The sequence below is a fragment of the Dama dama genome, chromosome 5 (genome assembly GCF_033118175.1).
Source record: "Dama dama isolate Ldn47 chromosome 5, ASM3311817v1, whole genome shotgun sequence".
Lineage (NCBI taxonomy): Eukaryota > Metazoa > Chordata > Mammalia > Artiodactyla > Cervidae > Dama > Dama dama.
In genome coordinates, this window is record NC_083685.1 from 93,661,717 (window position 1) to 93,676,233 (window position 14,517).

Sequence of the window (14,517 nt, forward strand, 5' to 3'; positions counted from 1 at the left end):
AAAACTGTTATGAGAGTTCAAATACTGGTTTGGGCTATTTGGTCTATTAGAACTGGGTCTTATTCTAACATAGTGTTATTTACCCTTTTGACATTATCATGTGTACTTTTGAAGCAGAGAAAACAAGTAAGTTATTTGCGATAAGTTTTATTCTAACCTTGTCTTAACTATCTTATGTTCAATAGGAAGGTAGGTGCTTCAAAGCACTTCAAATTTTTTTTTTGTCTGGAATCTATGTATTAGAAAAATGAAATCTTTTATGTTATTGTCACTGCTGATGCCTTTCCTTTTTGTCTTACTATGTTTTTCATCTTTTATCATCCAGTGGCTGTTGTATATGAACTTTATGAAGTGGCTAATACAGTTAATGCAAGAACATTAATGAAAACAGCATGAAATTATGTGACTACTATTTTATAGTGTCTTAAAGCATCCCATATTTTATAGCATTTTGTTTTTATAGATGAGGAGTATTGGGGGAACATTTTAACTTCATATTCTAGGTTTTTTGAGGATTTTCCTGTGAGTTTTAAAAAACTTCATTTGGAAATAATTTCAGATTTATAGAAAAGTTGTAGCATTAGTACAAAGAATACTTACTATATGTTTTATCCAAATTCGCCTGTTATTTTTTTTTACCATTTGCTCTATCATTTTCACCCTAGCCATGTGTAGTTTTTTAAAAACCATTTGAGAGTAAATTGCATGCAAGAAGGACCTTTGCCCCCAGATACTTCATTGTGCAGTTTCTAAGAATAACTATACTCTTCTATAAAACAGTTAGCAACTTCAGTAAAATTTAACACTGTCACTTTTTATTTAATGTACTTGAGTTTTGTTGCTTGGACCAGTAATATCATTTGTAGCGTTTTTTCCCCCTCTCTAATATACCATGAAGTCCAGGATTGGGTTTATTTAGTTGTCATGTCTCTTTAATCTCATTTAATCTGGAACATTTCCTCATTCTTTCTTTGTCTTTTATGGGATTAATATTTTTGAGTAGTCTTTAAAATTTTCCTTGTTGAATGAGAGATTCTTTAAATTCTGTAGTGCTTTACAGTTTTCAGATGTTTCACACATACAATTTCATATACTTCCATGATAACCCCTTTTGCCTCTCCCCACTGATGACCAACCACTGGCATATTCTCTGTGTGAGTGTACTTCCTTTTTTTTGTTTGTTTGTTTCATTCACTAGTTTGTTGTATTTTTTCAGATTCCACATATAAGTGATATCACACAGTATTTGACTGCGTAGTGCCCTCCAAGTCTGTCCATGTTGCTGCAAATGGCAAGGTTTTCCTTTTTTGGGCTGAGTATTATTCCATTGTATATATACCACATCATCTTTACCCATTCATCTGTTGGTGGACAGGTTGCTTCCATACCTTGGCAGTTGTCAGTAATGCTACTGTGAACATTGGAGTGCATATATCTTTTTGAGTTAGTGTTTTTGGAGTGGAATTGCTGGGTCATGTGATAGTTCTATTTTTAGTTTTTTGAGAAACCTCCATGCTATTTTCCACATTGGCTGTACCAATTTATATTCCCACCAACAGTGTTTGAGGGTTCCCTTTTCTCCATAACCTTGCCAGCATTTGTTATTTGTGAGTCTTCTAGTTTCTTTTTTTGACTGCATCCTATGGCATGTGGCATCTTAGTCCCCTGACCAGGGATCGACCCATGCCCCCTGTGTAGGGAGCATGGAGTCTCAACCGCTGGACCAACAGGGAAGTCTTTTTTTTTTTTTTTTTCCAAAATAGAGTGTTTCTCATTTTATGTTTCTTTCCTCATAATTAGATCCAGTCTATGCATTCTTGGACAGAATACTACATAAATAACTTTGTCCTCCTGTCAGAATATCATATCTAGGCGCATATAGAGCCCTCTGCCCCTCAGTGATGGTGTTAACTCTGCTCCCTCAGTCTCAGTGCCTGTTGTCTCCGTTGTATAGTTACTGTTGTTTCCTCGTCAGCAAATAAGTGCCGAGACTGTTTAAGATGATGCAGATATTCTTCTTCCTATCGCTCTTTCTCCCCTAGATTTAACATCCATTGATGATTCTTGCCTGAATGATTCTTTACTACAGTGGTTGTAAAGTGATTATTTTCTAACACTGCTACCTATTCTGTATTTATTAGTCAGTGCTCAGCATTTTACTGTAATCAGTGCACCTTCTTTTTCCTTCTTTTATGTATGTGTCTTTTCATTATTGGCATTAATTCACGGGTTCTTAAATTTCCAGTTGTTTATCTTTCATTACTATTGCACTATTTTGGTGCTTGAATTGTCACAGGTTTCCCGTAGGAGCCTCTTCAGTTTGCTCTTTTATGTGCCCCTATCGTTTTTTGTAAGCACTGCCTTACTTTCTAGGATAATAGGATGTTCCAGGCTTATTGTTTACCTCAACAATTTGTTTACCTTAACAAGGGTTTGCCTTAACCCTTGAATCAGCCATTGCTCCAAGAAGCCCTGGTTCTTCTTAGTGAAAGTCGCTCAGTCGTGTCCAAGTCTTTGTGACCCCATGGACTATATACAGCCATGGAATTCTGCAGGCCAGAATACTGGAGTGGGTAGCCTTTCCCTTCTGCAGGGGATCTTCCCAATCCAGGGATCGAACCCAGGTCTCCTGCATTGCAGGTAGATTCTTTACCAGCTGAGTGGTATTTGAGATCAAGATAATGGGCATTAAGTGTACTCATTACTAGGGATGTCTTTGCTTCAGGGCCCTTTAAGTAGACAGAACTAGGAAATACATATATGTATTAACACATATACAGACTCCCTAGCTCATATTTGTGCTAAGGTTTCTCAGTCTTTGCACAGTTGACATTTTGGGCTGAGTAATTCTTTGCTGTGGGGGCTGTCCTGTACATGTTTGGTTGTTTAGCAACATCCCTAGCTTTTGCCCACTAGATGCCACAACCAAAAATATTTCCAGACATTGCTGCTGTCCTCTGAAAGGACTGTAATGCTTCTAAAATAGTTTCAGAATTATTATTATGCTCATACCAGTGAAAAATCTCCTGGAAAGGGTCCAGAGTTTGAATGTAGTTCTTCCCCTCTCCGTTCTACTGAAGACTGAGAGTATATAATGAAATAGTGTGTAAGTTACGTAGATTCATTTTGTTTTGTGTTTTCTCTCCTTCTTCATTCATTTGAAATACAATTGGGTACATCTGTTCTGTTAATAGTTTTTCCTGTTTCTGTGTTTTACATTGCACCTGCTTCCCATCTTTATTATATGTGTTTTCTTATTTCTCCCTTCTTTCATAGTTAAAAGGTAGCATACTGTATGTTCTCTTTTGCATTTTACTTTTATCCACTTAACAGTGTTTCCTGGAACTCACTCATGTCAGTTCATAGAAATCCTCCTCTTCCCCCACCCCTCCAATAGCTGGATAGTACTCCACTGTTTATACACCAGTTTTTCAACCATTCTTCCATGTTTGAACATATAGGTAGTTTCCACTGTTTTGTAATTGCAAAGAATATTGTAATGAGTGACCTTGCATACATACTTTTATCTTACAGAAGGTATATCTGGTTTTTAATCATTCTTGTTTCTGTCTTTTCTTTAGATAGATTTTTATTTCTTTAGGTAGAAGATTCTTTTCTTCTAAATAACTTGTGAGAGCTGACTGCAAGTCTTGCTTATCACCCTCATAATCAGGATGACTATTTAAATTATGGCCAAGAATAGAGCTTTTAATTTGTCTAAAAATCAGTTGAGAAAGAAAGAATCTAATTTCAGGTGGCTAAGTTTTTACAGAATTTGAGATAAGAACTGACTTAAAAGTATTCATCAAGCAAAGCAGATTTGTCCCACAGATCTAAATATAAATTTAGGATATGGATTTAGTGTCCTCCAATTTTTAGGAAGGAAGTAAAATGAAGGGTTTTGCTTTTTTTCCTATTTTTGAAAATGATCTGAACACATATTTACTATGATAGCAAGAAGTAAATGTTTATGTGCCTCTTACAAGTAAGATAAATTTTGGCATCTCAGTTGGCCTTTGTAACATTTTAGCATTTCTAAAGGTTGGCTAGCAGTTAGACTATAAAATTCTTTTAGGTTTTTTTGGAATAGAAATGAAATTAATTTTTTTTATAAACTTGAAACATAATTTGTGATTCAACCTAGCAAATGTGTATTGTGTGTTCTTACTACTCTGGGGCATATAAACATGAGTAATAACATGAAACTATTTATGTGGATATGACAAGCATCTTTTAGATAAATCAAGGGTGGGAGAAATGAAAATGATCCAATTTTACAGCGAGTAACAGAGGTAGTTTTCTGACTTTAAATTCACTATTCATTAGACAAAATTCCATTACCAAAAGTAACATAGGTCAAAATGTAAACCTAAACCCCCAATTTCTCGGTCCCACTTTGGAGAAGTGGCCACCATAACCCCTATATAATTTTTTTAAGATATTTTCATATTTTTACAAAAAATGCATGAACATCTTTGTTCTCCTTAAGATTTATAAGATAGAATTATACTTTACAGCCTGTTTTTAGTATTTTTTGTCACCCTTCCTATGAGTTTGGAAATGTTTACTATCTGTTGCTGGTTCATCTAATAGCAACTTTTATACATCTTATACCTCTATTTCTTTATCAAATGTTATGCATTGATTCTCCCCCATGGAAAATGAAAGGAGTCTGTTATTTTTATGTTGTCCTGGTTGATGATATTTGTACTGTTTGATCTGATGTTCACTCCCTAATTCTTTCGTGCAACAACTTTCCTATTGTATTTTTTAACACCTATATTGAAGTATAGTTGATATATAAATAACTATACATGTTTAATATGTACAGTTTGATGAGTTTGGACCATTCTTATATTCTTATTTTGATTACTCTGTTGAGTTCAGTTCAGTCGCTTAGTCGTGTCTGACTCTTTGCAACCCTATGAACTGCAGCACGCCAGGCTTTCCTGTCCATCACCAACTCCTGGGGTCCACCCAAACCCATGTCCATTGAGTTCAGTGATACCATCTAACCATTTCATCCTCTGTCGTCCCCTTCTCTTCCTGCCCTCAATCTTTCCCAGCATCAGGGTCTTTTCCAGTGAGTCAGCTCTTCGCATCAGGTGGCCAAAGTATTGGAGTTTCAGCTTCAACGTCAGTCCTTCCAATGAACACCCAGGACTGATATCCTTTAGGATGAACTGGTCGGATCTCCTTGCAGTCCAAGGGACTCTCAAGAGTCTTCTCCAACACCACAGTTCAAAAGTATCAATTCTTCAGCGCTCAGCCTTCTTTATAGCCCAACTCTCACATCCATACATGACCCCTGGAAAAACCATAGCCTTGACTAGACGGACCTTTGTTGGCAAAGTAATGTCTCTGCCTTTTAATATGCTGTCTAGGTTGGTCATAACTTTCCTTCCAAGGAGTAAGCGTCTTTTAATTTCATGGCTGCAGTCACCATCTGCAGTGATTTTGGAGCCCATAAAGTCAGCCACTGTTTCCACTGTTTCCCCATCTATTTGCCATGAAGTGATGGGGGGGATGCCATGATCTTACTTTTCTGAATGTTGAGCTTTAAGCCAACTTTTTCACTCTCTTCTTTGACTTTCATCAAGAGCTGTTGAGTAGATTTTGTCATTATGTACCTTTTCAAGATGGACTTAGAGATGAACCTCTGTGGATCTTTGCATGCCAGATAATACTTTTTTTGCTCCCAAAATGAATAAGTAAAAAGTGAAGAATTTTTAGATTATACGTTTTCCCCACTCAGTTGAAAGTATTAAGGGAGAAAATTGCCATGTTTTAGATTGCAAAGAAAATCTTAAATTCCAAAAAAGCAGAAATCACATAGGCCTCATTTGCTGATCATAACACTGTAAAAATGCAGTCTATCCATCTGAGCATTTAAAATATATACTTCTAGATAACTGGAGTAAAGAGAGCAAAATGAACCTTAGGAAGTGAAGAAATCAATAATAGGGTACTCACATCAAAAACCCGTAGGATATATAGCCCACATAGCATACAGAAAATTAGATAGTCTTTAATGAATCTTTATAAAAAAGAGAAATGAACTTTCAAGAAAAAGAAAAATAAGCCTAAAGGAAGCAGAGAGAAAGAATTAATAAAAAAGCAGACATTAATGAAATAGAAGATGTAGCTTGGTAATTTGACAGGTAAAATTAAAAACTAGCTTTAAAAATAGACTAAAATGAAAGAGAAAAGACACAAATGAACAATAATGAAAAAGGCAACATAAAATGAAGTCAGGTGATTTTCAAAATTATGAGAATGTTCTATTAAGTTTGAAGATCTGAATGACCTGAGTGATTCTCTAGGAAAATATATGTGATCAGATTTGTTTAGGAGAAGTTAGAAAACTTGAATAGAATCTTGATTATAGAGGAAATGATAAAAATAGGTACAGACTTCAAGTCCAGGTGATTTTCAAGGCTAGACTTCCTGTCAAGTCTTTAAGGACCAGTAACTTCCCAGATTATGCAGTCTCTTCCAGAACATAGGAAAAGGTGGAAAACTTAGAAATTCATTTTAGTAGGGTGGAATAACCCTGACAGCAACAGCAAGCAAGAGGAAAATAATAAAGAACACTACATGCTAATTCTTACATAAACTCAGATATAAAGAAATATAACAACTGAAGCCGATAGTATATGAATAAAATTAATTATGGCCAAGTATGATTTATTGCAAGAATGTAAAGGTTTTTCAGTGTTTAGAAACCTGTTAGTATAATTAATAATATATGTTAATAAACAGGAGAAAAAATTGTGGTCAGTCCAGAGAATATAGAAATTGTATTCTTAATACTCAATCCTTATTGTTAGAAATTGCTTAGAAAATAAGAAATTGAATATTTATTTAATTTGATTAAGGCTTGTTGCCAGAAATCTACAGCAGACATTAGAAATATCAAGTGCATTTCTATTAACGTCTAGAGCAAGTTCAGAGTTCTTATGTTCCTGCTGCCTTTTAAATTTGTATTTGAGATTCTAGCCAATGCAGGGAGACAACAAAAAGTATTAGAACTATAGGAAAGGAAGGAGACCAAGTGTGTTTGTAGGTGATAGCATCTGCATAGGAAATCGAACAGAGTCAACAGTAGCTTAAAAATATATTTATGTGTGTCTCTACACATAAAGATGTCTATAAGATCTCTTGATAAGTCATATAACCTGGTTGCTAAATAGATGGTATAATACATTTCTGCTAAATACCCCCACACACAACTGTGCATTTCTTTTGTGCCTGTATCTAAGCGTGATTACTTCTGAAGAGAAGAATGAAATTGGGTAAATGTAGACTGAAGATGTGTGCCAGTATTGTTTCAGTATTTTGAAGACAAAATATATTTATTTTTTGTGTAAATAAAAAGTAAAAATTTAATGGATTTTCTTCTAAACAAAGTAACTATAGATGATTACTATTCTCTGACATTATAGGTTGCAATGGAGAAGTGTTAGGTCAGCCTATTTTCTTTTGCTTTTCTGCCTAGGTACCCATAGTATCTGTACACTTGTTCATGTTCCCCAAGCTAGATTTGGTTTGGTTTGGTTGGTTTGGCTGTGTGGCATTGTAGGATCCTAGTTCCCCTGATCATGGATTGAATTCCTGTCCCCTTGCAGTGGAAGCATGGAAGTCCTAACCACTGGACTGCCAGGGAAGTCCCTGGATGTTCTTTTTTTTTCTCTTAGTATATTTGGTTATTTTGTATTGTGTCTTTTGGATTCCTTTTATTTTCAGTTTTATGTTACCTTAGGTTTTTTGTTTTTTGTTTTTTTTTGAAAGTATAGAGTGTTCATCTATAATTTTCTGCTGCTTCCAGGGGTTATTCTTTCTCTGTATAGCATGCTTTCCTCTATTTTACTGGCTTTGCTACTTTTCCTCTTCTCTTAAGAAAATTTGCATGGGTCCTGTGTGGCATTTTTGGGTATAGTTCTGTTTTGTGGAAGGAGTTATCAAGCTGGAATAGCTTGAAATTAGCCTGCTCTTGGGGCATTTTACCTCTTCGTTTTCCAGGTCCTTCTTAGGTGAGCTAAATCTTCCTCAAGTCATCTCAGGCCTTTTTTGGATAATTTATTGTTTGTCTTTGTTGGCTAATTCTGGCTGGCACATGTAAAGCTAATTCCCTTAACCCTTCTCTTAAATCCCCCTTTACCTGTAGACAGTGTCACTGCCCTAAAACTCCCCTGTGATTGCTTGTCCATTGCTCTCTCCAAAGCTCCTGGAAAACACCCATCTTTTTTTTTTTTTTTAACCACCCATCTTTTTACTCTAGTTTTGCCATTTCTGAAAAGTTGAAATCACATGGTATGAGGCTTTCCAGAATGACTTTTTTCAGCATGCATTTTGATGTTCCTTCATGTCTTTTTGTTACTATATTTTTAAGCTGTGTTTTGCTTTAGAAAAGACTTCCCTGGTGGCTCAGACAGTAAAGCGTCTGTCTACAATGAGGGAGACCAGGGTTCAATCCCTAGGTCGGGAAGATCTGCAGAAGGAAATGGCAACCCACTCCAGTATTCTTGCCTGGAAAATCCCTTGGACAGTGGGATCTTTTAAGCTACTGTCCATGTGGTCGCAAAGAGTCGGATAAGACTGAGCAACTTCACTTTCACGTTTGCTTCAGAAAACTAAACCTCTTCAGTTATTTGAGGGATTCAGGTTTTTTCTTTGCATGTATTTTAACATTGTATATATTTAGTGTCTGTTAGAAAGTGACTCTGTCCTGGCCCTTAAAAAAAGAGTAAACATCTGTACTTCACTACAAACTAAAATTATATCTATACATAGGAGTACACTGCTACCTCTGTGAATTAGAATCTCTTCATACTTGGCAACAAAGGCAAAGTGTATGAATTGAGTGCTGGGACCTAAATGAGACTATAACTGTAGTTCATACCCTTTCAATTTCAAATTTTTTTTTTATGTTAAACTATATTTTCATTGACTATAAATATAAGTATATATTTAGACATACACTTAATATGTTGCGTTCATCTAGCTTGTTTTGAGGTTCTGCTGCCTTTATATTTCCTTGGGGTGATAGAATATGATCCCTTCTGAGTCTTCAAAGGAAGATTAAAGTATTCTCAGTTTGTGTTATATTTAATCTTTTTATTCTTTGAAAGCTTTTAATTGAACTATTTCATTCAGTAGAATGCATCATATTTTGATCATTCCAAAATAAAAGATAATTACAGTGCATGGGGTTGCAAAGAGTCAGACATGACCTAGAGACTAAGCACACATACTGTAGGAGGTACTGGTATTTTCTGTTGTTAATGTTAGACTTGTCCAAACAGTAATAGTAAATAAAACGTATTTCATTTGTGAAATTAAACCGAGATTATAAAATTGCTTAATGTTTCAACATACACATTTCAGCATTTATTGAGATGTAGGCATCTCTAAAGGTAATAAAGATGTGGTCATCAGTGTCAAAATTGTTGATTTTCTATCGAACTCATACAGAGCTGCAGAACTTTTATTGTGTCATGACATTTCGTTTCACTGAACTATTTGATTGTATTTTAGAAGATTGTATTGAAAGAGAAGTCATACTGAAAAGAGAGGAGGGCAGTGCCACAAATAAAGTTAGGGAAGTTGAGAAAAGTTGTATGCTGAGTGGCTCCTGTTTTTTTTTTTTGTGAAGTTGATGGTCAGCTGAAAGGTGGGATACAATTAAATATTTGAGAATACAGAAAGGAGACTATGGACAAGTGAATGATTCATCAGGCAGCACTGGAATGACAACCGTATATTATGACTTGACCCATACCAGTTTTTTTAGCCAGGTAATTCTAGGGATGTCTGTTGTGAATATGATCTGATTTTAAGTGATCTTTACTTTTATACTTTAGGGCTTACTTATGATGCTTTCTGTTTATTTAGTTGGTATCCCATCTAATCTTCCTATATGCTTCTGATAAGTAAGTCTTTTAAAAATGTCACTTAAAGTGCTTTTTCTTGCCTTGCATGTCCTTCATAATGTCTGTCCTATCTTTCAGCCTTTTCTGTCATACCTTAATCTCATTTCCAGTGTTTATATCTATTACTTACGTGGATCACTTTTGGAACAATTTTAAATAATAGTTTTTATAGGCATTATTTTCTTGTTCTTGGCATTAATGCAAATATTTCTGGTGTTTTACCATTAACAATATTATTTATTGGTTGAAGGTTTGAAGGATTTCTTTTTAAAATATTAATAAGATATCTTTTTTAATATTAATGACGACCTTTCTGTTGTTAAGGAATGTTCTAAAATCAAGAATGTTGAAGCATTTGATCATATAGACATTGAGGTCTTCATCATATTCTCATTCCCAGTTCCCCTCAGTATACCAGGTACCTGTTCTTTTACTTAATGATGAAGATAAAAGTCCACTTACCCTGACTTACCTAAATTTTATTTTCCTTTACTTCATCACTGTCAGAATTAGGTCTCATTGTAACCTCTTGCTGTGCTTTACTTGTCCCAGGACTGGTAGTAGTTGAATCTTGGCCTACCCTTTTGAAATATATTCAAGTGTGATGATGAAGGATGATTGTTACAATCCTTTGTCAGGGCACAGGAGTTTGGAGAGGTATAAGACCTATGACCGAGAGCTTACCTTATCAATACTGCCCTTTCCCCAGAGTCTCAGTGGGGACTGTAGCATACTTAAGAAGCCATGTTACCTACCTGTCTGAGAGTTGGTTAATGTTGTATGCAGCAGTTTGTGAATGACCTGCATTAGTGTCTCTGCACTTGCAGTGAACTTTATTCACGTCTTCACCAGGACTATGTAATTCATCTTGGTGTTTGTCTAAAATGGCATTGCCTGGGTCATTGTGAGGGTTGTGTTCTGGAGCGGGGCACTAAAGACGATGATGTGCTCCTGGTGGCATGAACCTGCATGCTTGATCCCGCTGGGTCTTCTCATTGTCCTGGTAGTGTGTCCTCCTAACCCAGTAGGGATCCCACATTCAGAGGGCTACTGCAGCCTATTAGAGCGGTGTACATTAACCCCATTGCTTTCCTCATTCCTGAATAGGTGAGATCAGTGTCTTTTGTAATGGACCTGGTAAGAAGACATCTATTTGTCAGTTTCTGACTTAACCTTGTTTTTCCTCATATAAACAATAAAATTTAACTATAGAATTCCTAGAACATTTTTATTTAGCCTTAGAGTACCAGAGTACACAGTTTGAAGAAACACTGTTATTGTCATTTTGGTTTCAGAAGACCTGAATTTTGATTCTCAGCTTCACCGTTTATTAGCCAAAAAAAAAGTCAGTTAAGCTCTATGAGCCTTGGTGTCTTTACCTTTGAAAAACAGCTTCCACCTCAGTCCCCTGTAGTGCACGCTCTGTAATTCTCTCTGCTTCAGTTTTGTTGGTAAGAAATGCTGGGGACCCTGAAGTATTCTGCTTTTATTGTTGGTGTTATCCAATCTTTTTAGAGTCGTTTTTGTTTAACCAGCAGTTCATAGCATTTAGAATAACTTTTGATACTCTTATCTCTATACGAATGTGAGGTTATGTATGGGTTGGTAGTGGTGGGATGTTATGTATGACTGATCCTACAAATACTACTGATACTACAACTACAAAAAATTATCTTGGAGTTATAAGAATGAAGAGCATGTAGGAAGTCAACTAAAATGCTTAAAATACAACCCTTGCGTTTTTAATGAACTTAAGAATAGTTTAGAAAAACAGAATCTCGTTTGTTATCGTAGCAGTTTCAAAGGAGAGCAGTAGACTATGTCCAGTATGGTACTGTTCCACATGTTAGCGTAAATTCTAACCAGTTCTGTTTGTTCATAGATAAAGTCCTTCCATCTCAGTTTGTTCTTGATTTTAGCCACTTTCTGTGATTCTACATGGCTTTAATGGTTTTGGTTCTACTCAGAATGACCTGTTGCACTTCTGTCTGAATTTTTCTTTGATTCTAGTGATACTTGTTTTTCTTCATATCTGAAGGCTTAGTAGATTTACTTAACTTGTGTATTAAGTTTCTTTGAGAGATTATTATAAACTTGTGCTTTGGTGCCCTTCTGTTTTCAAGGGTATGCATCTTTCATGATTAATAAAGTGATGAAGATCAACTCTGAGTCTACAACTGAAATTAGTAGCAAACTCTAGAAGCACCCTTTAGGCTTTTGATAGAAGCAACAGATTCTTCAGTCTTATTTACTCTTTCTTTAAGTGATGGTGGTACACCTTGCCTGTTGGAGGTTCCTTCTTCTCAGTATCACTTCAGTTGGCGTAGATGTTGAGTGGCGAGGTAACAGGGGCAGCAGTGCTAGTTACTTGGCCCCGGGCACCTGGTATTTGATGTGGAAATAAAATTGACTAGACTGTTCTGGGACTAGGTTGTAGACTTTGTACATCATCAGTATGTTGTACTTCCCCTAATGATATCATACATATTTAAACTTCAGCTTTATTTGCTGTATTTTTGTTGATTTCCCTTGCTCTTTGATAATTCGGTATTATGATATTTTAGACCATCCCCAAGAAAAAGAAATGCAAAAAAGCAAAATGGCTGTCTGAGGAGGCCTTACAAATAGCTGTGAAAAGAAGAGAAGTGAAAGGCAAAGGAGAAAAGGAAAGATATACCCATTTGAATGCAGAGTTCCAAAGAATAGCAAGGAGAGATAAGAAAGTCTTCCTCAGTAATCAGGGCAAAGAAATAGAGGAAAACAATAGGATGGGAAAGACTAGAGATCTCTTCAAGAAAATTAGAGATACCAAGGGAACATTTCATGCAAAGATGGGCTTATAAAGGACAGAAATGGTATGGACCTAACAGAAGCAGAAGATATTAAGAAGAGATGGCAAGAGTACACAGAAGAACTGTACAAAAAAGATCTTCATGACCGAGATAATCACGATGGTGTGACCACTCACCTAGAGTCAGACATCCTGGAATGTGAAGTCAAGTGGGCCTTAGGAAGCATCACTACGAACAAAGCTAGTGGAGGTGATGAAATTCCAGTTGAGCTATTTCAAATCCTAAAAGATGATGCTGTGAAAGTGCTGCACTCAAAATGCCAGCAAATTTGGAAAACTCAGCAGTGGTCACAGGACTGGAAAAGGTCAGTTTTCATTCCAGTCCCTAAGAAAGGCAATGCCAAAGAATGCTCAGACTACCACACAGTTGCACTCATCTCACACACTAGTAAAGCAGTGCTCAAAATTCTCCAAGCCAGGCTTCAGCAATACATGAACCGTGAACTTCCAGTTGTTCAAGCTGGTTTTAGAAAAGGCAGAAGAACCAGAGATCAAATTGCCAACATCTGCTGGATCATTGAAAAAGCAAGAGAGTTCCAGGAAAACATCTATTTCTGCTTTATTGACTATGCCAAGGCCTTTGACTGTGTGGATCACCACAAACTGTGGAAAATTCTGAAAAAGATGGGAGTAACCAGACCACCTGCCCTGCCTCTTGAGAAATCTGTATGCAGGTCAGGAAGCAACAGTTAGAACTGGACATGGAACAACAGACTGGTTCCAAATAGGAAAAGGAGTACGTCAGGGCTGTATATTGTCACTGTGCTTATTTAACTGATATGCAGAGTACATCATGAGAAACGCTGGGCTGGATGAAGCACAAGCTGGAATCAAGATTGCTGGGAGAAATATCAATAACTTCAGATATGCAGATGACACCACCCTTATGGCAGAAAGTGAAGAGGAATTAAAGAGCCTCTTGATGAAAGTGAAAGAGGAGAGTGAAAAGGTTGGCTTAAAGCTCAACATTCAGAAAAGTAAGATCATGGCATCCCCCCCCATCACTTCATGGCAAATAGATGGGGAAACAGTGGCTGGAAATAGTGGCTGACTTTATTTTTCTGGGCTCCAAAATCACTGCAGACGGTGATTGCAGCCATGAAATTAAAAGACTCTTGCTCCTTGGAAGAAAAGTTATGACCAACCTAGACAGCATATTAAAAGGCAGAGACATTACTTTGCCAACAAAGGTCCATCTAGTCAAGGCTGTGGTTTTTCCAGTAGTCATGTATGGATGTGAAAGTTGGACTGTGAAGAAAGCTGAGTGCCGAAGAATTGATGCTTTTGAGCTGTGGTGTTGGAGAAGACTCTTGAGAGTCCCTTGGACTGCAAGGAGATCCAACCAGTCCATCCTAAAGGAAATCAATCCTGAATATTCATTGGAAGGACTGATGTTGAAGCTGAAACTCCAGTACTTTGGCCATGAAGAGCTGACTGATTGGAAAAGACCCTGATGCTGGGAAAGATTGAGGGCAGGAGGAGAAGGGGACGACAAAGGATGAGATTGTTGGGTGGCATCACCGACTCAATGGACATGGGTTTGGGTGGACTCCAGGAGTTGGTGATGGACAGGGAGGCCTGGGGTTGTAAAGAGTTGGACACGGCTGAACGACTGAACTGAACTGAACTGAATGCTGTGTAATACCTCTCTTTTTCTAAACTGTTAAATGTAAATATGGTTACTAACTAGATATTTAACTTTCATGGGATAGAGTACACATGCCTGATATTCTC

The 14,517-nt window shown here is 36.6% G+C and overlaps 1 protein-coding gene across 2 annotated transcripts in view; it reads left to right on the forward strand.

The window, feature by feature from the left end:
* Nucleotides 1–14,517, forward strand: part of PAFAH1B1 (platelet activating factor acetylhydrolase 1b regulatory subunit 1) — a 66,469-nt gene that overhangs the window by 30,410 nt on the left and 21,542 nt on the right. The window lies entirely within an intron of this gene.